Genomic DNA, 26,813 nt, shown 5'->3' with positions numbered 1-26,813 from the left:
AAGCCCCGCTGTTGAAAAAATTTCGGGAGATCTGGGAATTTTTTGCTTTGGTGTCGAAAGCATCAATAAATAGAGGAATTCATTTTTAACTTATTAATTATTCACCATTGTATCGTTCGTGCCTATTCTGGAGGACGCAGACTCTCGGTTCTATACTCTTAATCAACAGCAGCTATTGGTACGTCGAGATAACTCATTGTCGCGAGGACGTACAAGCACGCTAAAACAGGTTCCAATAGATGGCACGAAGGAAGCTGAATTATAACGCAGTTATCTGATATCTAGTTTCTGTAGGCATGCATTCCACAGCGTTTTGTCTATCGAGAGAACACTAAGGTTTTGCGGCATGGAGGATATTAATCGCGGTGCTTCTTGCACGTCATTGGTGGCACACAAAAAACTGACATCAGAACACTCAAGCTTTATTTTAGCGTAGCCTATGGCTCCCGATACCACGCGGCCACTATGCACATAAACGACGGCTATATGGTGAACCGTCTAATGAAGGATTCGTTGGCTCTTTGATTATTGCGGTGGTGGTGACATAGCGTCGGCTATTGAAGTCGCGTCCACAGCTTCTGCACCAGTGTATTCATCAGGTGAGCGATAAAACGTGGAGATCGCCGATCGATACGTCTCTACGATGACAGAGTCATCTAAAAGTCGTATCCATCCGCTGTGCTGTGCGTTCCGAATATAAGGCGGCCGAGGGAGTGTGATTACATCCTACGTTGCTTCCACCGGGTAGTAAACTTATTGTCTGTTATTGACGAAGGCTGCCGCGAGGAGACATGATGAGAGCCCAAGGGATTTCTAAGGAAAAGGAAAGGGGTGAGAAGAAATGACATAGGAAAGCTGTGGAATTCCAATGGAAGCGAAGAGGAAGAAACGGTTGTGCACGTGCTACGCTATTCTGCATAACATTGTAAATTATATGGGCAGGCTAGATTTTTTTCAAATGCATAAGAATGATTTTCGGTAATATTGCTGTTTATAAATGTAAACAATAAGAACGTGAATATTTTCCCATAATCAAGTGAACAGGAGACCACAACCACGGGGACAATAAAAATCAAAGAAATAACGACTGCAGCTATGCTCAAAAAACCCTGGATATGAAAAGCGACGTCTTCGCTTTGCCTGGATCAGTGGGTTTTACACTTGGGTCACTTTTTATTTGCTTTTTTTATTATTCTGTTCCTACGTGGCCTTCCCTTGTCTACAGTTGCCGTTTTGCTTCCGGCGTTTTGTGAGCCGAACCGCAAAATAAAATAGCCGCGGGGGTGGGGGTCAGAGGCCACTTGGTGAGGACGACTGTAAGCCCCCTGCTCCCGCCCAACTGTAAGAGAAGATGGCAGAGCCTCTCTCTCATTCATGGCCAAACTCGCCAGCACGTAGCGACTCACGTGGTCAGGCGCAAACAGCTTCGGAGAGCGCATCCACCAAGCCGCTAGAGGAGTCTAGAAGTGGTGAACGCGGCCGTGGGAGGTGATCGCGCTGGCGAGTCACATGATGCGTTGCCAAAGACCCTGCTTGGCAGCATACAAATGAATGTAACATTTACTGCGATGGCGAAGCCACTAGACGAGAATGGTAAAGCTTTGCTTAAACATCGGCAGCTGGTGCGTAGCTTACAACCCCTATCACTCACGACCAAGATCAAGCAAAGACATGGCTGGCTATTTACCAGTGTTCCTGTCGGCTGCAACATGCGATCAAGCAACAATATTTCATTAACATAGCTATGTACAAGCTGTAAGTTCATTGCTGCAGGAAAAATACCAAGACAATTAGAGCGCTGGCGAGCGCGTGCCTCGCCGTGACCACGCAGTCACAGCTCACGCAGTGTTTTAGCAAAAAAAAAAGCGAACCGGCATCGCCGTCACGCGCTACCGAGCATTGCTTGCCTAACAAAAGGAACACTACGACATCGATGCACATGAGGATACCAGCTATTAACACATTGCAAATCTGCGACGGAACAAGTAAAGAAACAATTTAAAACTTGTACAAACACGTGGTGAGCTGTTTTGTAGTACCAATGTGTAAAGAAATCCCGGAGCTTCGCTGTGGTTTTTAACTTGCCAATTAGGTGCAGACATCGCCACTTCAGCTGGTGGACGTCAACAACGCTGAAGATGACTTTTCATGCACCGCTCGCCCGGAAGATGACCACCTCTTCGATCCATATGAAGACAATTACTAGCACCGCAACAGTTCTGTGAACAATGATACTCAAACTAACGATGTATTTTTCGTCACTTCTTCACTCTCCAACATTACAGTTTCAGAGTTCGCTTTCAAAGTTACGTTTACAAGTTTTACTTCGCGGACCACCTATGGTAGCCTTTTTATGGGTGTCCGAATTTCCCAGAAAACCTCCCTGGATTTTTATTTGATATGAAGCGACTATGGCAACTCAATCCGTAGAAAATGCACATGTAGAAACAAATTGTGGTGCATGCACACACTGCACATAAATGTCACAAATTCATCTTAAAAAGACTTTGAGGCCAAACACAACGAAACACGATTTTCAATAAAACCAATTGGTGCGCAATTAAACTCACTCTGTAATAAATTTAGAGTGCGCAAACCACTACCACAGCACCAAATTGACAAGATAATAGCTTATCTCGTCGTCTTTCTGTCTCCGTTGGGTTCTTTTTCTTGTAAATGTATTGCGATTTTTATATCTTTACTTGTCTATAATGTAAGTACTCTGCAATCCCAGACGTGAAACACGGTCATTTAGGTTCGTAACTACGTATTTTATCCCGAGCTCCAGGGATCTAAAAAAACTTAACGAAAGAAAAAAAAAACAACGTAATCGCAATATACTTAACGTCGATGGGTGCTACTTTTGCCACACTGCGACACCCTAATTAGTCTGAGTGCGTTCCTAGCGAATATCCTCTTCTAAACTTCGACATGTGCGATTCCCGTTTGCCTTTTAAACCGGTAAAGGTACAAACGGTGAAACTGTGTTCATGTGGCGTTGGGTTCTCGAACTGAAACCGAAGCCCTTTGTAAAGAGTAACCAGGTCAAATCATAGCCAGACGATCCTTAGTTAACGGATCCATTCTCACGCAAAAGACTTGAGTTCAATTGTGCAACGATCCCCGTAGGGCTACTTGAGAGCGATGAAGTCGAGGAAATAAAAGAAAAGACAATGTCTCCGTTAATGCTGCCAGAAATTCGCTTAAAATGATGCCACTGGGTCTAGGGCGTGCGATCAAAATTTCGGAAGATGTAAAACTCGGGAGCTTAGGGCGTAATAATGGCAGAGAGTACACTTCCTTCGTGGTGGCCTTATTGAATCTAGCTAGACTAGGAGGAATCTTGCAGCGTGTTTCTGTTCGTGCATTTCGGATGAAGACTGGGAGGAAAGTAATTCAGACCACATTTTTAAGATACTACTTGGTTAGTCTTCAGAAATGATTCTACCAGTTTCTGCATCATACGGGAGGGCTTTGAAAGCCAGGAAATCGTATGAGCTTTGCTTTTACACCGGAGCGGCTTCTGAGTTAGGTTCCGTCAATTTGGGTGTACGCCCAGTGGCAAAATAAACTGGGCAGGCGAGCGCCAAGCAAAATACACTGGTGCCTCATCTGATGTCGCACTTCTGGTGTCGAGACATCCATGTACGCATGCGCGTCCAACCACGCTCGCTACCCTATCTATTCCTTCACTTCAAACGGCAACTCTGATCACATTGCGCCTTTGACAATCGGGGTCTCTTTATTTGCTAACATTAAACTGCTAACTTGACGAAAAAAATGAAGTGAAAGAGTCAGAGATAAGGACCCGGAAAGAGCGGGTGTTCGCAAAGAAGGCCTTAGATATACGCAGAATCGGGAAGCGGGAGATCACGTGGGAGAAAATCTTTGATAATACCAAAGGGAGTGCATTGCTTTTTGGAGCCTTCCCAGGTAGCTTGCTGACACAAACACTTATATGCGAGCCGGTACCGGAAAAACTTTGCGCAGTTTGGCACAGGGAGCCTGAAACCATGCGACAATATATAACGGAGCGCAAATGATCCGTCGAGACCTCAGTGACAAAGGCATTCAGCTCCTCCAATACATTGGCTTTAGGGTAACGAAATAGCGAATTGGAGAGCAGTAGAGGTTGTTAAAAACATTTTGAATGTTGGTAGGAGGTACCACAGAAAATCTGGAAGACATGAGAAGAGAGAATGCAGACTAGCACAAAAATTCTATAAAGGCGAGGTGATTCTACAGTGGCTTTAAAACTAAGATCGTTTCGCAACGCCACCCAGTCACAAAGTGGAAGCCACTCAGCCTTATTATCACTAGCATCATCAGATTTATCGTCGTCATGATGCCTCAATCCTACACTTCTCGGCGGCGAACAGAAAGGGGGAATGTGCATTGCTCGCTGCGCTCCGAATGAATCGACAGATAAGCTATCTTGCCCGTATCAGTGACGCTATCGTGCCACATGTATTTCATCGCGTATGTTTTTTCCTAGAACATCCAGTTGGGTGGGAACTAAAAATGAGCACTCCAAAGCGGGATGAAATTGATGCAAGAAATGTTTTATTTCAATAAAGTGCCATGAGAGGTCCCCTAGCGCGCGAACTGAACTGATATTGACATGGACAAAAGGAGAACAGAGATAGAAGTTGTCGTGCGTTTAACAAAAAAAACTCCGACTCGGTGGCTCAGTGGCTAAAGCGTTCTGCTGCTGAGGACAAGGACGCGGTTTCAATTCCCTGTTGTGGGGGCTACTTTTCTAATGGAGGCGAAAAGCAACACCACCCTTCTGTGCTTTTCTGCACACGTTAAAAATCCCCAGGTGGTAAAAATTATTTCCGAGCCCTCTTCTATGGTGCGCCTCATTATCAATGCTTTTCGGCGCAGGAAGAGTCATAATAAGCCAAGTTGACAAAAAATAACAAAAATAACTCGGTTGCAATGCGTGTTTATTGAATTGGCCAAGACACAGACCAACAGTTTCATTTTTAGAGTGTGAAACAAACACGGCCACCTGAAACCTAAGACTTCGAAATCTCCTTGCAACAGGTCCGTTGTAAGAGCCAGGCAGCTAGAGAAAAGCTCGCTTCTCCCTCGCCATCCGCCGACGAAGCGTCTGCCAGCGAAATGTGTTGAGCGTAAAAAGTGACCCCTAGCGCCAAGCGCTCAATCTTCTCAGCTTTGCCACTTGAAGCGAATGAAAAGAAAGCGTAGTGTGCCGGGGTTAAACAAGTGCGCGCATGTATACGTGTCTCGACACCAGACATACAGCGTCAGATGGAGTGGCGATGTATTTTTCCCCGCGCTCGCGAGCCCATACTTATTTGGCCGCCGGATGTACGTCGATAAACCTTCAACGCGAAGGAAATACAATCACAAATGATCTGTAGAGAATACATGTAACTCCCGATCTGTCAAAAGTGTCCCGAGAACTATCAGAGGACGATAGGCCACTAAAACGACTCCATCACACAACGAGTTAGATGTTTTGCCATAATTAGTTTATAGTAAAGTTGCAAAAGTCACGGAACTGATATATGCTTTCTATACATCAAAAAGGGTAGTTTATCATTTACCCCGCACGGGCACATTGAGTAATCTTGTTGACGGCATTGGCGACACCGCTGCTCCCGAGCACCCAAACATAAGCTGGAACCAACCGTGGCGATGCGTTTGATGGTGAAGGGTAGAAACCTGAAACAGTGGCCGCCGGAGCCCAGGTCAAGCTCCGGCGGATGCGCTCCCTGCCTGTTTACCAGGGACCTCTATAGGTATCAGGGTAACCCGAGCGAAGGAAAGGAAGTAACCCGTACCCTGCTTTTATACTATAGCATACGGTATTTAGAACTCCCCCCACCCCCAACACATGGTAGGTCCCTGAAAAGGGGCCGTACGGAAGTTTCTTTTCCTCCTTTGCCTTCGATCCCTCTTCCAAATCCCGATAATTTTGCTCGCTTTTAAATGCAGAGCATTTCTTTAAATCACGATGTCACCCGGCGTTGTCGGCGTGCCTGGGCGTCCGCAACAGCCGTTCCAGGTGCGCCCTCTCCTCACACCTCCTCTCCCGCATCACGCTACCCTCCTCGCTCTCAGCAACAAGTCCGCACCCCTCCCCTACACTATATCAAAAATAATACTTACCGGCGCCTGGTTTCGATCCCACGACCCTGCGGGCGGAACGCAAGGTACATGGTGCTCTACCCACCGCGCCACAAACCCGACACACAATGGAAGGCTACGAACGCGCCTTATATCCTTGACTCATTCAAACTACGTCAAGAAGCTGCTGATACAACGCATTCACTACCTGTGGGCGGAACGCGAGGTAGATGGTGCTCTTCCAACTGCGCCACCAAACCGACACAGAATGAAAGGCTACGAACGTGCCTTATATCCTTGACTCATTTAAACTACGTCAAGAAGCTGCTGATACAACGCATTCACTACCACCAACTCCCCAAACACTAAACGTTAACGCAATACACCCACCCCCTATGCGACGCATTTGCTCAAGTCCCCCTCGCGGGGTGATGGGCGCTTTTTTGATAATGGAATCCCTAGATAAGTCAAAACCCATCACCTCCCAGTCTGTCATTCTGATTTCCAAGTTTCTCAAAACCCTTATCGGGAAGTCATACAAAGCTAAGAAACTCACAACGGTAGAAGTTTTGATTTAAGTAGAAAACAAACAACAATCCTCTAACCTTATCAACGAAACACGCATTGTCGATGCTGACATCAAGGTCGCGCGCCATCGCAGCCACAATAGCTACCAGGGCGTTATCTCTATCAGGACATAAACAATCAGACTGAAGCAGATCTGTTCGAGGGACTCGGAGATCAAGGCGTGACAGCAGTGAGGCGAATCACCGTACGCCGAAAAAATCAAATAATTCCAACCAAGCACATAATCTTGACGTTTGACCGCTCAACACTTTCTGAGTCGGTCAACGCAGGGTTTATGAGCTGTGATGTCCTATTCGACCCTACGTGCCAAAGCCCCGCCGCTGCTTAAAGTGTCAGCGGTTTGGGCACGCACATACTCCTGCAGTGGGAAACTGGCGTTCGCAAAATGTGCAGCACATAATCACTTAACCGACAATTGTGAATCCGAGAGCTTCACCTGGGCGAACTGTCAGACACCGCTAGCTGCGTATTCTAGAAGCTGTTAAAAGTTAAAGCTAGAAAACAATCATTCGTTTAAAAGTCCACGAGAACATCACCTTCCCAGAGGCGAAGGGCACCGGGAATGGTGCCAATTCAAAGGGGTCTGGTCTGCGGCTACTCAACACAAATATGACGAGATGGATGTGGGGCCTTCCCACTCTGCTTGGTAGTGGAAGGAGCGGGTCCTTTTCTCCAAATCTCTAGAAAAGGTTAAAAAAAACCTTACAAGATTGCATGCCCCTAAAGACCTGACATAAATAGTCACACTCCAGTAGCTCTGAACACCAATAATGGGAAAAGAAAATATTGTTCAATGGAACTTCAAAGGCTTTCTGAATACTCTTGACTACGTGTACGAGGTTCTGCATGCTAATCAGCCAAGTGTAATGTGTGTCCAAGAAACACATTTGAATTCCAATAACACAAATTTCTTGAATGTTTTCATGTTATACAGAAAGGATTGGGTTGGCTGCACACACTCTTCGGGTGGCGTGGCCATATACGCCCGGACATTCTTAGCATGCCACCCTATCACCTTTAACACGGTCCTTGAGGCTGTAGCAATTCGCACAGTAGCAATTATAGGTTGATAACGGTACGCTGCGTTTACATTCGTCCTGATTTTGCACTTTCTTGATCTGACTTCGAGGCTCTGGTTTACCAGCTGCCCGCACCCCACATCCTCAGAGGCGACCTTAATGTACACAATTCTCTTCGGCGCTCTTCTCGAACGGATGCCCGAGGTTTCCTGATAGCGAGGTTTCTGACACCATATGTAGAATGTCTTTTCAACACGAAACAGCCTACATACCAAAACACAGGAAACAACACCTACTCATAACTTGACTTTGCTATTGGCTCCGCCGTTCTCTTTCCTTCTCTTGAGTGGGGCGTCGGTACGGGCATAATGCCAGCGACCACTTCCACACCTCACGAAAATATATAGGTATAGGCACACGCAGTCTATCTTCCCAGAACAGGTTCAATGAAGCAAGAGCTAACTAAAATACATTTACAAAGACATCCATACTACACTACACAAGCATAAGACACCGACACATTGAAGAAACTTCCCATCTACTCAAGGCGCACATCCTCGACGACAGCCGAAATGTCCATTTCCTACACCTCTAATGCCCCGTGGCACCACAGGAGACCGTGGTGGAATGAGGACTGTAGGCGGGCGCGAGAGGCCCAGATCAAAGTACGGGGCTCCCTTCGTCAATACCCCACGTCGGGTAACCTCCTGTTGTTCAAACGGACCAAGGCGTTTGGAAAACGTGTGCGCAATTAGGCAAAACGAGAAAGTTGGCACACATTCTTGACATCCAATTATTTATGAACGGACACACACGAAGTCTGGACGCATATACATACACTCCGGACGTAGATGAGGAGGGGGAAGGCGGGTTTCACTCCTGGAGCAGAATTTAGATGGCGCTATTACCCAGTGCTCCTCCAGAGCAGTTGCCTTCTCGCGAACGGAGGTTTTCGGCCTGTTCTGGCTTGCTTCGCGTCAATTACGCGCTTCGTTTGCACGGCTTAATTAACTTGTTCGACAGCACCTCCTGGGTAACATAGACCCGACGGAATTAAACGGTCGTACGGCAAAGATGCGCTAAGTATTGGTTTGAAGGGCGGGGAAACAAAATCTAGAAAGGACATACAGACATCTGGGCGCAGGAGAAACGCTACCTTTTGCGCACTGCTTGCCACGAAGGGGCTATATTTTCTTATTTTTGTGAATAAAAATTTGGTTGCGCTTTAAGAGGTACTAAAAATGCGAAGGGAGCAAATGAATGTCAAAAGTAGCGATTTTAAAAGTTCCGGCCACTTTCTCGTAATTCTCAAACTTACGAAATTACTCAGTTTAAATCGGTACAAATGGGAATCAGTAAGCTCAAATGGCGACTTGTTTCTGTCACTGCACTTGTGTACCGCGGTGGTGTAGCCCCTAGCTAGCACACCTCGATGGCCAGGTTACGCTGCCTCACCCTCTTAGAGACGCTCCTCTCAGTTTCCTGCCGACGCACGGACGGGCTACAGCGGCGCGGTTGGCCGGCGCTGTAGCCCCGCCGTGGCCGACGTTACAGCATTCGGGACATAAACCACGCGAATTTCCGGTGAGGGCTGCCAGAATCTCTGCTTTCGCTGTTTGTAGAGCCGCATGAGCGAATTCAAATGTTTTCTCATCGGCAATTGTTTTGCGAGTCGTTTAAAGCTTTGCTTTCAAACCACTTACACAGTGTGGATTGGAGCTAATTTTTTTCCGAACCTTTGCGCCTTTAAACGGAGTTGATCGCAGCGCGGAGGGGTGAAGCTCTCTCGTCGTGGCGTGCTCACATTCGGTTCAGCAGCCAGCAACTGCGGTTGGCTGGTAATGGCAGCGTAGGTTGCGGGAAGGAGTTGAAGTGCGACATCGACTGGGAGATCCCGTAAAAGGGCGTGTTGCATTTTTTTCCTAGACAGTATGTATTAGGGAAATAAAATCTGGAGATCATAAATTCGGCACGATCTTTTGAAGTTCCTCTCCTCAGACGACGTTCCGAACGATCTCCCGGATTTAACCCTGTCCATCATGATTTTCTAGATGGCTGAGTCTCGAAAGCTGCTACACTCGGTACCACGGTCTATCTGCGATAGTGATCGCTCCTGGCTGCCAAGTCTCTCTCCATGTTTGTTACCCTAGATACGAACGCCTCGAATGTTCTGGGTGGATTGCGAACAACACCATCGGAGATCTCACTTCTACATCTCTCATAAGTGAGTGCAGCTTCTGTTCTTCGGTGGCGTGCAGGTCGGCACGCGTACTCAGCAGTGCATGTCTTCAACGAAGCTTTTAACGGTTTCTTTACTGCTATTGAGTCGACACTGAAGCAGTTCTTCATCCCGTTGGCGTTTGTATTAGTTTGTGAAGTCTCGCATCAACAACTCCTCCGATGTTTCCGAAGAATGCAGTGAAAGTTCGTGGTTTACACATGTTCCGGGCCGTACCTTCCAATAAAAAGTAAAAGCTTTGCTGGCAGTGGTGTGCGCTCCAATTGTTGTGGTGAGCAACTTGATCGTACTGGTAGACCGAGTTATCGATATTTTGGAATGCTTCCCCATAGAAGGAAACGCGTGTCTTCGGGGCGGTAGGCAGCCAGTACATCTTAGGAAGTGGGTGGCCTCCGTTTCCTCTGCCTCTGAAAACATCCTCAAACTGGGCTCCATGACCTTCTGCTTATGCGTGTCTAGTCTCTCAGTAGGCACACCGCCTCGAGCTAAGCATTCAACTCGCTTGGAGGGATCGCCGAGATCCACTGGATATCGCGTAAACCTACCAAGCACCATTATTACAAAATGTCACCGGCAAGGTAGGTCATCGTACTTCCTTACGGTTATTCTAGCGGCTTTATCGCGAAAAACTGGCTGAATGTCAAAAAACAGCGGCTACGTGGTAGTGGTGGTGGGCTGAAAAATGACGCATACCAACTTAGGTGGATTGGCCAAGAAGAGTTTCCAATCAATGATTACAATCAATCATGCGATGATTGCAATCAATGATTACAATGATTACAGTCAACAATGATTACAATCAAATATGCGAGGCAAATTAATGGAGCAGAAGAAAGAGTTAGGTCTACGGTAATGAGAAAGAGAAAAAACACGAAAAAAATAACAGAGAGAAGAGTAGGACAACTATAGTAAAAGTGGTGGTGGTGGCCCGAAAAATGGCGCATACCCACTTAGGGGGATTGGCCAAGAAGAGTTAAGTTTTCATTACAATAAATCAAGCGAGGCAAAATAATGGAGCAGAAGAAAGAATTTGGTCTAGGTTAATGAAAGAGAGAGAGAGGAAACACGAGAAAAAAAACACAGAGAGAAGAATAGGAAAACTAGAGTAAAAATCAGCCTAATCGGAATGTTTTTAACACTGCAGACGAGCTGTCTCCGAAATGAAGGAGTGGATGGCGTTCCACACGTCCCTATGGCATTGGCCCAGACTAGTCCCCCCAAATGACAAAAGCACAGGTACAGTTAAAGGCAGTCCAAGACGTAGCAGGGGAATCTCCAGCAGCCTTCTCCGATGGTTGGAAAATCGGCGGCAAAAAAGAAAGAAATGCTCTTCGGATTCAGTTTCTTGGCAAACGTGGCACAAAGGGGTGGTTATCAGATTTGCCCTGTATAAATACCGATTAAGTGGTGGCACACCACAACGAAAAGAAGTTATCAATACTTTGCACAAGCGAGTTTGGCATAAACTTCTCTCCCAGAGTTATGTTTATGTTATGTTCAAGTTCAAGGTGTTCAAGGCGTTCAAGGTGTTCAAGGTGTTCAAGTTCAGGAGAAGTGTTCAGACCATGGTCGGAGGCATCTTGATTGAACAGGTATTGGCGATAGCGTGCCAACAACACGCAAGAAACCGGGGGAAGAACCTCGACGATTGGCAAAGCCAGAGCTGTTTTAGCTAATATGTAAGCGGTTTCATTGAGGGTTAACCCAAAGTGGCCGGGCAGCCAAACGAGCGGAATCTCCCGCACATGAGTGGGGACGCAGGAAGCTTTTCGAGCCCGAGCAACAACGTCGTCTTCTTCTGCCTGTTCTTGGATTATGATCATGAGTGATTGTTTGATGATGATGAAAAGACAGCTGAGCCCCGATGCAGTGGATGCAGTTGATAGCGGCGGCTGGCGTTGCTATGACCGACGGCGGCATTTGTACTAGGCTGAAGTGGATACTTGCCGCATTATCAAGAAAGCCTTTGTTTTATTCATGTCGTGTAAATCGGGGGTCCTTTGAAATATTTTGTGCAAAGCATATAGGACTTTTGACAAAAAGTTCGATTGCATAAAAAGCAGTTGTTTAGGTTTGTTCATGAATACCCTTTTTATGATATACGAGTGCTCGTTTTGCCGTACTCCTGTGGATGTTATGAAGACAAATAAGAAAATTAGTGCCCTTCCACTCTGTGAAGATGCATTAACTGCAAAGCTTGACACAGTTCATGGAATGCACTAAACGAAACACGTTTGTTGTAATTTGCGTTTCAGCATACTTCTAGATAATTAGCTGAATTAACCTCTGAAGGATCCAAGCTTTGTTCTTGCAGACAGATATGAAGCTGCCTGTTCGCCTTCCGCGTCGTACGCATCTTGGCGCAGGGCTGTGGTCCTCGCCTTGCAAAAGTTACGATTTCGTTTAAATTCTTAAGTCCTTCTCGGCACCGCAAACCGCGGCGCTCTCCACTCTTATTCCTGTGCACACCGGTGACGCCGGTGGGATTTCCCACTACTCGATGATCTCAACTTGGGGTGGTAACGGTGGCGCCAGCAGCTTTTCGTTGTTTTTGCTCCCGTTCGTGCTTGTGTTCGGCCAACGCTTCAATTCTTGATCTTCTTTCTCCAAAAGAACGGCATACATCTGTTCCATAACGATTTAAAACTGGAAGCTTTTGAGCTCTTTTCTCGTGTGCAGACATGTGGCTGTCGGTCTTCTAGCCCCTCGTAGGCATCATACCGTATTCGTAAGATGTCTGTGTAACAAATAAACCCACATCCGAGCCACTCAATTAAGCAGGACAGCCGATTAAGCGCATTGAGCCATGTATTTCGACATCGAAATTTTCCACCAGCACAACCGGCATTACATAGGTAGCGGCATGAAGCCTTGTTGCGCGTGCACGTCCCCCTTTTTGCACCCGCCACCCTTCCACGCATAGAGCGGCAGCCGGTGATTGCGCATACGTACGTGTGAAAAACACAGGCGAAAATATCTCCCGCGAGGCCTTTTAAGCTGAAAAGAAAATATGGGCCCACGCCATCGTTCCGACTGGGAAAGTTTCTTTTAGGCAGCCGTTACCTGGTCTTTGCGGGAGCGGCGTCGGTTTATATCCGCGCAACCAAGTTCGCTAACGCAGCAGCGACGAAAGAAAACGGAGCGGAGGCTCTAGCGAAGGTTGAGATGGAATACGACACGTGCGGCTAAGGCGCATCTCTCTCACTGCATTTTCCTCACACGTATCATGCATCACCACCAAGGAGCGCCCCCCCCCCCCCCCCCCAGACCTGACACTTTCTCGAGACGCTGTTCCGTTCTCCGCTAATCTAAAACGCGTCACTTTGGCGGGGGAGGTTCAAACCTGATTCGCACCATCCTCGCCAACGCCAGCGGCGCGCTCAGAGGTAGCAGAAGGGCAGCCCAGACCACCGGACGTTCGTTGATCACGCGAACACTTCCTGAAACTAAGACGTACAGCGGGGTGACGGAAAAGACTGCATCTCGCACTGCACACAAATTTCATATTAGGGAGTATAGTAATCTTCAGTGCATTTTTACGCCCATTCGTGCTTCCGTTTATTTTTCGCAGTCATCTGATAACCGCACTACCGCCGTTAGCTGCCGACTGCGCAACTTGCCAAAGGGGTACTAGAGGAGTCCAGTGAAAAAATAATTGTGAAAGAGGTGTCAGCGTGGGCTTGGAGGAGCTCCGGAGTGGCGCCGAGTAAATTGATGACACCGGAAAAAAAACTAGGGGGGGGGGGGGTTAGACATTTACTGCTTTGCAATAGAAATTGAGTTCGGCATTGAGTACATGTATGGGGCGCGAACGCAATGTGATATTTACTTTTTCGTTAACACTAATCTATCTCTCTGCAGAAGCAAACTTGATTTGCCACCCTATGTCCGAAAAAGATTTCCTTAGCTATTAATCCGTCTTCTAAAGTTGCTGAAGAAGAAGTGGTTTGGATATCCAGCCGAAAACCTGCGTTGCCGAAATAGGGGCAATCACTTGGTAGAACAGCAGTACAAGGTTTCGCCGCGCTGGTTGGGAGGTTAAGAGCCATGGAGTTTCGGATGTCAGGTGACATATGTTCGTTTGGAACGCGAAACAATTTCCGCTACACCATGAGCGTGGCGGGTACAGTGCACAACCCAAAAACCAAAGTATATTTCTGTTGAGGTGCACGAAACGGTGCATGGTACTTCAGAACGCCAGGAGCTAGTACCTTGACGTTTTTCGGTGCTTGCGGTGTTTTCTTGCATGTAAAGATGTGGAATATTTGCCCACTCATGCAGAGGATAGCGCATAAAAAACATGGCACCGCTTTCACAAGTGGGCCAAAACTACAGAAACAACAGATCTTGTGGCCCCTCTCCTTTTTCTTTGGAGACGCTGCTGTAGCACCTCACAAGGATTTCTGAACTTCGAACAGAACGTTCTTCATGACCAGCAGGCCCCGATAGTTTAGTCCACAGCCTTTCAAATCCCTCCGGCAGTAGACTGTGTTAGCATGTGCTATATCCTACTGCAACTGGCTTCGCGAACGTTCGGCTGTAACGCGAACTCGGCGCCGGTGCTGCCAACTTCAGGCGTAAACGCACGTGAACAGACGAGGAGAACAGTACGTGATGGACCAGGCAACGAATGTTGAGCAGAGTGTTCTCGAAGGTAGAAGTGGCCAGCGTCGGCTGATTCGCACCAAGCGCACGCTAACATGCGCCGCAATTTTCTTATGTATTTTTTTAGCTTAACGCGCCGCGCAAGCTTATGCGCAAGGCGGGACGGCGCCAGGCGCTCCTCACGAAGCATCCACTCGGGCGCTGTGCATTGGGCTCCGGTAACAGTCCACGGCGGATAATAAAATTTAAACACGCCAGCTGTTAAAAACAAAAGGAGGAAGAGGGTAGAGAAAACAATGCTGGCAGTTTCCAAAGAAGACGCTGTGTATCCTTCTCACACGAGAAAAGTAATATGTAGGCCATAAAGGGTGTTCCTTAAAATTTGTTTTCGCAAACACTACATATCTATCAAAGGAGTGCCCCATACAAATTTATATGAACATTGGGATGATTGCACGTGCGTTTTAGACATGCCTGCGCGGTATTTAGTACGAGCAAAACACCATCAACAAGGGAGATTATAGAAACGGTCTGGATAAATAAAAACGACGTTGGTGTCTTAGCTAACCGTTGATACTATAATCAGGCACCGAAGCCTTTCTCTCGGATGAAGGGTTGTGCTCGTACGTTCATCATTTGAGACCAACGTGCCCGACAAACAATATTTGTATTCCGATTTTATACTTCGCTTTGGAAATATATGAATTCAAGAATGGAGAAATATGTAGTAATTTTCGCACTAGGCTTTAGTCCCAGTTTGTCCCACCTTTCGTGTCGCCTACATGTGAGTGAGAACAAACTCCTAGAGTGTCACATAGTCAATGACAAGCACTTCCCCACGGAGGAGTGTTCGCCAACGATCTTTCATTAGGTCTTGTATAACGTTTTGTGATTGAACGGCGTTTCAATCCCGAACCGTTTTTAATCTATACGGTCGACAGTTGTCCTATAGCAAAGCGTGTACACATTTTACTACGGGACAACTGTCGCCCCTACGTATCGGAAAACGCTTGAACTCCTAGAATACCCAAGTGTACGGAGTACTACCTAATAACACTTACATCCATGTGGCATTAAACCTAATTCCTGCAGGCAATCTGAACGATCAAAAATCGGTTCCTCTCTCAAACTGTACCGCCAAAAACGGATCGCTACCTTACAAAAAAGAATCCTTAAAACACACTGTGATAATGCAGCTCCTAGTACCATGTCGGCGGATTGCTATTGTTATGACTATGCCCGTGAAATATTCCAGCGAGCGGCCCGGCATCCAAGCCATTGTTGATCGCAATGACAACATGAGTAGTTTAATTTTATAATTCCACTGATGAAAGGAAAGCGCCATCTCTGATTGGGATGCAAGGAAAATATTTATTCGTTCAAAAGGGCTGCTGCGAACAAAAAATGAATGAGGAAGCGTGAAGCAGTGATACTTGAAGATAAACACGTTTGGGGGCGATCGCCAAGTTTGATTTCCCGGGAAGGCTTTATTGGATCTTTTAAGGTCAGTTTTTTTGCCGTGCCATTTTAGGTGTATCTACGAGATGGGCAGTAAAACAAAAGAAAGGCTCCGAGTCAATTCCTGAAATTACACACAACATGAAGCTACCAGCCTAACAAAATCTACCATGGTGTACAGGATCATTTCTCTAGATGCTTTCTAGCGACAATAAGGTCGACACTGGAGAGCATTTTGCTGTGGTATAATTCTGGTTTCTTCTTTAAAGTATGGGGCTATTTTCAGATAGATATTATATTGAAGCGTTTTCAGCTACGCGTATTCAGAAGGATCTCTTCGTCTGCTGAATTCATACACGTTTTAGGCTTTTGAATTTATAAATCTTTCATAAAAAAGGTATGATGCTATTATTTACAAGGATAGCAAATGCGTGTGCAACAATTTTTATCAATTTTGATAAAAGAAAGCTTGTACTCATGTTTAATGCAATGTGACAAAAAACTTTACAACTTGCGGCTTGGTGAGTTGGCGTGAACTTCGCGACATGGTTTACGCGCTAGAAAAAATGGACGGACACAAGAAAGATGACTGTACAGGCGCTAACTAACAACTGGTTTATTGTCACGACATGCAATGATATACGTATTGCCGCGAACCATGCATTGGATTTGTTTGTTAGGTTTTGCTTTTACCGCCTGACTGCACGGTCTTTGTTATCATGTGTTATCTGTGTTACAAGGGTAGCCCGCATTCTATTCTTCATTTCTATGCCGCATGTGTTATATTGTCTGATAGGTAGAGCGTTCCGAACTAACACGAACAACCTAGAATAATCTTCTTTGTTCTGGATGTAATTCGACGGTTTCAGAAACACTCGCCCCCAAAGGTAAATTCCTGCACAGCCAAGGCCGTGGCTTTCGAATCGCCGACACTTGCCCGCACACGTCATTTTGTTGACTGCTTCTTCACCGCATGTGCATTCTTTTTGTTTTTAAGGAACACAAGTTCGCTCCAATAAACGTGTTATCCTGCAAGACAACTGCGTCGTCTTTGGCTTCGTGACATGTGAAGGAGGTGCTGGATACGCACCTTAATGCTCCCTCCGACGTCTGGAAGCCGCCAAGCCAGTCCAACTAGAGCCAGACGCCGACTGCAAGGATTACGGCCAGAGTTCGGTCTTCTGTCGGAAGGGCCCAAGAGAACGAACGCTGCAGCCAATCGCCGTCCCATCAAGGCCCTTCCAACGGATTGGAATAAACCTTCCGGCCCCGTTCCCTACGTCACGCCCAGAGATCAAGTGGATTGTCATAGCGACAGAATACATGAAGCGCTACGCATACAAAGCAGCTCTTCCAAGGGGGCTGGTCAAGAAGTCCCGAAGTTCCTCATAAACCAAGTTGTGCTGCGACATGGAGCCCCTGAAGTCTTACTCACAGACCGCGGAATGGCATTTACTGCGGAGCCTATGCAAGGAAGCTTCCGCAACAGCAACACGGATCACCGAAGAACGACGGCGTACCACCCCAAACGAACGGAATTACAGAACTTCGGAATAAGACGATCGCGGATTTGCGGTCTATGTAGGTCGACGTTGAACATAATACTTTGCACGAAGTTCTCCCGTATGTCACGTTTGCGTAAAATAAAGCTACCCAGGAAACTACGCAGATCACACCATTCTACCGCCCAGCTGCGGCGGTCGTTGTTATCATGTTTTATCTTTGCTACAAGTGCAGCGCGTGCTCCACTCTTTCTTTCTATGCCGCATGTGTTAGTTCTTCCGATAGGGAGAGCGTTCCGAACTAACATGAACAGCCTAGAAGACTCTTCTTTTTTCTGGATGTAATTCGACGGTTCCAGAAACACTCGTGCCCCAAGATTAATTCCAGCGGAGCCGAGGTCACGGCTTTCGAATCGGCGATTCTCGCCCGCACACGTTACTAGGCCAGAAGAAGGAGGCGTGTAAGAAAACGGTAGTAATACAAAAACGGAGCGCTGAGCATCAGTGGCTTACCCCCGGTGTTTTCGCACCGATAAAAGAAAAAAAAATGCTTTGAAAAAGATGTCGCCGAGCCCCTGATAACACAGCGCTACGCGACGAGTTCCGTGCGATGAGAAATAGAGTGACCTCGCCGATTCGTTTGTCAAAGAGGCAATTATGTAGCGAACAGTTCAAAGCGTCCATTCGCAATAGGAATAAAGCTTGGTCTTTAGTAAATCAATTGCGATGTAACAAACGGCTGTCTACAAAAAGCACAATAGAACGCAACTTTGGTTCCGCTACTTCTGACCTGGCCAACAAATTCAATGAATCGTTTTTATTGGAACAAAACAATCCACTTCAGTGTGTGAAAACCAGTATACTGTACTACGAAATCTTGTATTATCGTTTGCATTCATCCCGTTTTTGACAGAGCCTGATCTCCTTTGCATTGTCAGTAGTTTAGGCCGTACCAAACCATTAGGGCTTAATAACATACACATAGATGATCTCTTCAGAAATATTGGGTATTTATAAGGTGTTATTTTGTTGATACTGACAAACATAATTGAACATCGCTCTTGGTCAGACAGTCTAAAGAGGGTATGCGTGGTTTCCATCGTTAAAAAGCCGCAAAAAAGACCCTTTAAACTACCGCCCTATTTCAGTTTTATCTTGTTTTTCTGACATTCTTGATAGCACATATTGGTTGTCATGACTTCCTTTGTAACAAAACATGCGTTGCTGAGCGAACATCAATACGGGCTCATCTCCGGCCCGGGCACGCAGGTGTAACTTGAAAAGTTGACTGATACCCTTCATAACAGCATAGATCAGAATGAGGTTTCGTTTGGTTTATTTCTTGATGTTAGGAAAACGTTTAATACAGTGAATCATGGTGTACTCTGTAAAAAATTATTCCGTTACGTCTTCCGCGGACCATTTCTATCTCTGCTTCAAAATTACATTCGGGATTGTTCTCAAGTGGTGTCACTTGGATCGGTGCTGAGTGATACTATCAGACATAATAGAGGTGTCCCGCAAGGGTCTATCTTGTCACCTCTTCTTTTTAATTTGTATGTTACTACCTTAGCTACTGTTTTTAAAATTTCGAAAATTTATCAATACGCTGATGAGTCATGACCCTGCTGGTATCTGGCAACTCGGATTATTCTCTCACTCTCTTATATCTTCAAGGCAATGCCAGAAGGGTAGCGGATTGGTTCGAAGCAAATTTAATAACATTCAATCCTATAAAAAGTCGACTAGTTTGTTTCCGAAATCGAAATAAAACAGTGCCGAACGATTGCTTCTATACAATACACTAATAAAATTGTGCATCTTGTTCCTGTGCTTGTATTTTGGGTTTCGAGTCTGTTAAATACCTAGGTGTACATTTTGATCAGGATCTTTCGTGGAAGACACACATGGCTCACATATGTAAAAAGCTTACAACAACTGCCTCTATGCTGTCCAACTTAAAAACGTTTCTGTCTTTCTCTGTTCGAAAAATATTAGCTCAAACTTTAAGTTATAGTGTTCTTCGTTATGGGATGTGCTGTTTTTTCAACTGCTCCGCTACCTGGAAAAAGAGAGCTAACAGTATTTTAAAAACGTAGCCAAGAGTGTTCCTTATAAGTCACACGTTCCGGATTCGGACAGTGTATTTAAGGCAATGGTTTACCATCATTCGATATATTGTTTAAGCAAGTAATCATGCTAAACTAATTATGTTGTACGGATTACCGAACTCCGAATGTTATACCTATACCTCTGCTGCACATATAATCAACGAATTTCCTGACGAATTGTTGTCTTCGACAAGGCGGAAACGCGTGCTGCTAAGCTGGCAGTAGAAATATGCTCAAGCATGTATGTGTATGCGGTGATTGGTAGCTATTTTTTTGTTCTCTAATGGTTTTTTTGTGATGAGAGAAATGCCACTCATGTAGCTGAAACCCATGTTGATTTATTGTATCTTTGTTTCCCTTTGTCTCTGCTGTTTTTCGGTTGTTTGCTGCTTTCCTTTTACCTTTCCTTCATTTAATTTTTCGTCTTCTCTGTTTTTCTGTTTTTTTCCTCTCTTTTTGTGTCTTTTTTGTTTGCTTGTCTTTTTTTAGCTTTCTATTTAGTTACCACTGTCAATGAGTGTTTGTTTACAGAGTTGAAGGCCGTTGCGGCCGCGCGACGCCGCACAAGCCCACGTGTAGGCTTTGGCGTCCCCATTTTGCTTCTGTATGTACTTTTTGATAATAAACAATTAATTTATTTTTGTTTACTTTGTTCACCGCCGCTTCGCCGCCTGTGTATTCTTTGAGTTGTTGTGGGAGCACAAGTTCGCTCTAATTAACGTGCTTTTCTTCAAGACAACTGCGTCGTCTTTGGCTTCGTTTCAATATACGTAAAAAAATCAGTGCTCTTTCAAGCTGTGAATATGGTTGACCTGCGATGCTGGATGCAGTCCATGGATAACCGGAAACAAGATACATTTGTTTATCATTGGCTTTCGAGCATACTTACTTACCAAACAGCTTAATAAAACTTGGAAGAATCCAAATTATATTCCACAAAGTTACATGGGCTGTCCGGTTCCCTCCAGCATTTTCGGCATCTTACTGTCTGTTTGACGCACCAGCCCAAACTGGTCGACCAAGGAGGCTCGAACAATCAGATTAACTAATTGATTGATTGATTGATTGATTGATTGTAGGGTTTACACGCCGACGCAACGAAGGCGATGAGGCGCGCCGTAGTGGAGGGCTCCGGATTAATTTTGACCACCTGGGGATCTTTAACGTACGCCGAAATCTCGTACATACGGGCGTTTTTGCTTTTCGCCTCCATCAGAAAAGCGGCCGCCGCGGCCGGGAAACGAACCCGCCACCTCGTGCTCAGCAGAGCAACGCCTTAGCTACTGAGCCACCGGGGCGGGTAATCAGATTAACTAGTTTAATGTCCAGTCCCCATGTCCACAGTACGGACAAAAAACCTAATGTTGCGTGTGCACACCACAGCTCTCCACCAACTCCCAGCCTGTGCACAAACTAACCGGTAACCGCTCAAGAGCGCGTTCGTAGAAGTGAAAGCGGCCGCCGATGCCTCTCGTGATTCCCTGTAATCTGAACAAGTAATATTGAATTACGTCGGCGTTCCAGGCGGTCATGTAGCTGTTATCCAGGAGGGATTCGCAGCTACTCGACGAGCTCAATCTTAAGGCGGCAAGACCGGCACCACAGGCTTTCCGTTTTTTTCGCGCCCATTCGCGCTTCTGTTCCAGCAGACGCAATCTCAATTCACGTTTTTTTTTCTCAAAGCGAACGACATCCACCCGTCCCTTATTGAGTTGAAACCTAAAAGGCCTCGAGCTTTGTTCTGGCGGAGAAAGATATGGTTGCCGTTTCCCTCCGTTGTCGTAGGCATCTGTGTCCGTGTACCACACCAAGCCGGAAACAAACCGCTCGATTACGGAAAAAAGCAGACAGAACGCACTGAACCACGGTACTTCGACGTTTAAAGATCCCACAATCCCAACAGTATTGAAATGAAGAGGGCGGGCTTGCCTTCTCCTTCACCCTCAAACCATGCACACATATTCCGGCAACAGGTGATGGGCACTTATTTAGGCGTGAAATACAACAACAAAATGTCACCCGGAGAGCCTTCAAGCTCTAGAATATCTATGCTGAAGCCTCTGTCCCGAAGGCGCAAGTTGCTCTTCTACCGGGAGTAATTCGGAGCCACCTCAGCGGGGTCGAATTTGACGCGGGTACAGCGGTGGTTAGATGTTGTGGCGGCGCGAAATCTGTTCGTTTTAGCGCTCATTTGCGCATCTGTTGATTCTCCATAACTACCTTAACAATGCGCTACCTACGCTGTCAGCAGCTTGGGGAATCCGGTAAAGAGGCGTCGGCGATGACGAGGCGCGAGTAAATCGGCTTCACCGAAATGAAACTGAATGGGGTTAGACATATACTACTCCGCAGTAAAACGAAAATGCCCAGATAAGCCGCCCGTAGTACCTCACTTGACACCGTAATTGGGGTGGTGACGAACAACCTCATTTTACAGGAAAACCGTAATTCCTTATTATAACGAAATCGCTTTACTCGAAATAATGCTTATCCGAAATGTCCTCTGGTCCCAACACAAACACGTGCATTTTGGACCGCATTGGTCGAAGCGCAGCAAGAGCGGGACCAACTTGTGGCGAAGAGGTGAGCGGGGGCATCTCTGAGTGTAGGTGGGCCAGCGGAGAGTCAGGCTATCAACATGTAAGATCAAAGCAAGCCGGTGCTTCCACGGTGATTTTCTTGAGCCTCAATTCGCGCCATCCGACTTTGGACGAACGGTCAAAATGCGTGGTAGGGTCATTACGTTTTGTTCCTACACATTATTCGACGGCGTTGACACGACACTGCCCGTAGAATGCCACTGGAACCATGAAATTACGGCGTCGTCGAATATGAAGCGCCTAAAAACTCTGGTTTGCATAGATCATGGCTTCACACCTCGGACAACAATTGTCTAGTGATCACGCAAAGTTCCTAGTGCACAACCAATCTGTTTTCATGATTGCGCTGTGACCCAGAAAGAGCGGGCAGTGGTTTTTTGAGTGCATAAGCACAACCTCAGACACAAGCCACGGCATTTGGGGCCTTTCGTAGTTCGTAGCGTTCCGTGACGCCCGCGCACCACGATAAATGTTCCCACTGCCTTTTCTCTTCCCTCGCTCTGCAGTCTGCTAGGCGTTCGGACCGGACGCGAGTCACAGCTCTTCAGGAAGCCCAATCACGGCGACCACAGCCGCAAGCAACGCGTTGTCAAATCGGAGCAGAAGTTGATCGCCCCCGACAAGAACGTAAAACAGTCAAAGCTCACTACCTTTTTTGCACCCTAATTAAAGTTTTGCTTCTCTTAATACATCATGTTTTGATTCCTCGCGGTTGTGGCGCAATTATTCCTCAACTGCTTTAGATTTTTTTGACTGGACCCTTCTATCGAAATACCGTTTATACAAAAATTTTTGCCGTCACGCTGACTTCGCTATAGCGAGGGATTCCTGTACATAAAAAAAGACGCGTCGCCGGCTCGTAACAACTTTTTTCTTTATCTGATTATCCGCCACAAGTTCATGGGTTGTTTGGCATGCTGTCTTATAATTTCGGCAGGAAGAAACATTGGCTCACATGCTATGCATTTTATGCAGCGATATCAAAGATGGAGGCTATCATATTTCTTTGAATTTTTAATGCTCCCTTCACCTGTCCCTCAAGGCGCAAGATAGTCCGCCCCATGAATGATCCACCCCATTTCCAAAGAATGTCATACACTTGTTCTTTCGTACACTGCACATAGGGTGCGCTGTGCATCTTTCAGCATCCTTCCTTTTCCTTGCCGGCTTGGTCGTGCATAGAAAAAGGTGAGATAGCTCATTTTCCGCTGACAAAAATAAATGAAACACCATGCCGAACGGAGACCTCTTCTAGGTGATGTGAAACATTGTGTGCATTCGGCTGAACTTCAGATATTTTTTGTGTTAACTTCCACATCCGCCTTTCTTCTTTCCGCATAACACTTCAATTTTCGAAATGGAGCGGCGGCCACCGCCCATACGACCTATTTCGGGGAACGTTCCGAGAAACGGCTTTCCCTTTTTTTTGTAAAGCGCTCCTGTACAAGTGTGCATGATTCTCAAAGAGCCGATTCTGGGCTGAATATCGTTGTGCCCCCCGTGTCACGTTTATGGTGGGCGGAATACAGCATGACAAAAGTTTCTTCCGCGTGCGTGGAGAATACATCCTGTGGCACGCCTCCCCGAAAAAAGCAAATTAACATTTAAAAACTACAAGACATTCTCGTCCGGTCTCTCAAGTGTGAAGGATAGGCCTTTTCTATGGGCCTCTGCCACCTTCACAACTGCTTGCACGCGGTCCTGGATAACCATTAACCGGTCCATTAACCGGTCTATAAAGATTCCTCGGAATCTTTACAGACCGGAAACTTTCCTGGGGTGCTGAATTGAGGAAACTCCGTACAAAAAAAAACCGCAATCTCAAAAATTCCAGGGTATCTCGCCGGCAGTCGCTGGGGCAGTGACGGTGCCCCAGCGACTGTGGTACTGCTATGCAAAGCATAAGTTGATGGTCTACTGCGTTACAACCTCCTTGTCCTCCAGAAGCTCCCGCCCAGACGCAGAAAGAAGCTAGATGCGGTCAGAAACAACTGCCTCCGCATCTGCCACAGCCTACCGAAAGGGTCGTTGTGCTTAGGTACGATCGCTGAAGCTGTCTGTCTGCCTCTGGACGCGATTGGACTCCATGAGACGGTGCGAATACATCTGCGTCATGGCCTGCACCATGGTTGGAAATGGTATTTCGAGTTTCGGGCGAAAATTCACGAAGCTAAATCTTTCTGTTCCCTCCGAGGCACCAAAAGTAATGCCATCTCAATTTCCACCCTGGACCCTTTCGCCCCTACGTACCAGATGCAGGATCCCAGGAATTCCCTCCAAAAATACCATGCCTCAAAGTGGACTCCTACATTTAACACTTCACAATATCAGCCGTCTGTACTCTGAAGCAGATGACATCTTCACAGATGGCTCCTGCACAGCTGAGCGCAGTTCCTCCGAAATATTCATTCTCTCTACTGGACAGACTTTCTCCTGTCGCCTCGAGCGTGCGACACCATCAGTGACGGCCAAGTTTCGCGCCATCAAGGAAGGTATACGCTCCATTTTACGCCAGCAGGCGAAGAACTGAACTGTTTTCGCTCACTCGAAGATGGCTCTCCAAAGCCTGCAACGCAGTGACTGCTCCACCGTTGATGAACATGCCTCCCATGACATCACATACCTGGACCACCTTCCCAACTACGCTGCACACCGTATTGTGTTTCACCGGCTTCCTGTTCAATGTGGGAGAAGGAAATGAGAAGGTAGATGAAGCTGCTCGTGGGGGCCTGGAAATGCGCAATGTGAGGAATATTTTTTAAATGCAGAGCATTTCTTTAACTCACGATGTCACCCGGCGTTGTCGGCGTTCCTCGGCGTCCGCAACAGCCGTTCCAGGTGCACCCTCTCCCCCACTCCTCCTCTCCCGCATCACGCTACCCTCCTCGCTCTCAACAGGTCCGCACCCCTCCCCCTACACAATATAAAAAAATAATACTTACCGGGGCCTGGTTTCCATCCCACGACACTCCGGGCGGAACGCAAGGTACATGGTGCACTACCCACTCCGCCACAAAGCCGACACGCAATGGAAGGCTACGAACGCGCCTTATATCCTTGACTCATTCAAACTACGTCAAGAAGATGCTGATACAACGCATTAACTACCTGTGGGCGGAACGAGAAGTACATGGTGCTCTTCCCACTGCGCCACAAAAGCGACACAGAGTGAAAGGCTACGAACGCGCCTTATATCCTTGACTCATTCAAACTACGTTAAGAAGCTGCTGATACAACGCATTCACTGCCACCAACTCGCGAAACACTAAACGTTAACGCAATACACCCACCCCCTATGCGACGCATTTACTCGAGTCCCCCTCGTGGGGAGATGGGCCCCTTCTTTTTTCAGTAAGCGTGATGCCACGGCTATGGCGAAGGCGCTCGTTTAAATGGAACGGAACCGTATCTGGTCCCTTCCAGATCACCACCGCGCCTTCCTACACCCCATTGACCCAGAGCTCAGGATAAGACTGCCAGAGGAACTTCCGTGCCGATTACAGACGTTATATCAACGACTTCCTCTCAATGCAGCGCTGAAGAAGTCACACCTTTTTCGACTAGATGTCACCACAAACCCTTTCTCCAGGTTTGAGCATAGTACTACTGTGTTTTAGATGAGACGCATCTGATTCACTCGCCTTGTCCCTGCATCCATCCGGCGTTGTTGTCGCCCCCTCTGCTCTCCGACAGCGAACACTCTCTCGCGAGGGGCATTGGATTGCATTCGATGGATTGGCTTGGCTTGAATTGGATTGGATTGGATGGGTACTCTGCGATGCTTCGCATCACCTCAGGGTTCCCCTCGGGAAGATGGTGTAATTTCTTTACCGTATGCCTGACTAGCATGCTTGCGTGCGAGTGTTTACGTGTTGGTGGTTTTGTACGAGCGGTTGTGGCTTTGCGGACGCGCGTGTGTGTGTGTGTGCGTGAGCGTGCGTGTCAGTTTGTGTGCTTGTGTGCTTGGGAGCTAGTTATGGTGGAAACATGTTTTGGTGGAGCGCCTGCCATATGAGCTGAAAAGGACTAGCTCCTATCCTTTCTGATACTATACACACCTACTGGATTTTTAAAAGGACAGCAATGCCGTAATAGAGAATTCGTGCCTTTTCTAAGCGTGTGATTTGATTAACACCTACATACATCTCACGAGGAAGAAACCAATTTGCTTGGTGAATGCAGCGCTTATGGCGCCGTGCATGGTATATTATCACGCACTTTCAGCTTGAATCTACACGTTCATTTGTAGTTTCTTCAATTTGTAACGTTTGACTTATTAACATTTATACTGGTTCGAAGCCTTGTATAAAACCAGCAGGCGGCTATACATACAGGAGCGTATTGTCTGCGGCCCGTGATGCATCTCCGAAAACAATCTGCACTGATGTCACAAAATAGTTTCAGGTGCTCCGTAAGGTTACGAAGAAATTTACCATTTCCTTAAAAACGATTGCTGAGAATCGTAATGCCTTCTGCCAAAGGCAACAGCCCGGGAAACCTCTCCTTTTTATTCATTTTACATTTTTGTTGTTGGAAGTTATGAGCAGCTGGGTGTTCCATTTTCAGAAATATTTTTCGATACAGAAGCTGAC

The sequence above is a fragment of the Haemaphysalis longicornis genome, unplaced genomic scaffold (genome assembly GCF_048455015.1).
Source record: "Haemaphysalis longicornis isolate Haplotype H1 unplaced genomic scaffold, Haemaphysalis longicornis Haplotype H1 scaffold_13, whole genome shotgun sequence".
NCBI classification, from domain to species: Eukaryota; Metazoa; Arthropoda; class Arachnida; order Ixodida; family Ixodidae; genus Haemaphysalis; species Haemaphysalis longicornis.
Note: the sequence above shows the minus strand (reverse complement) of the source record.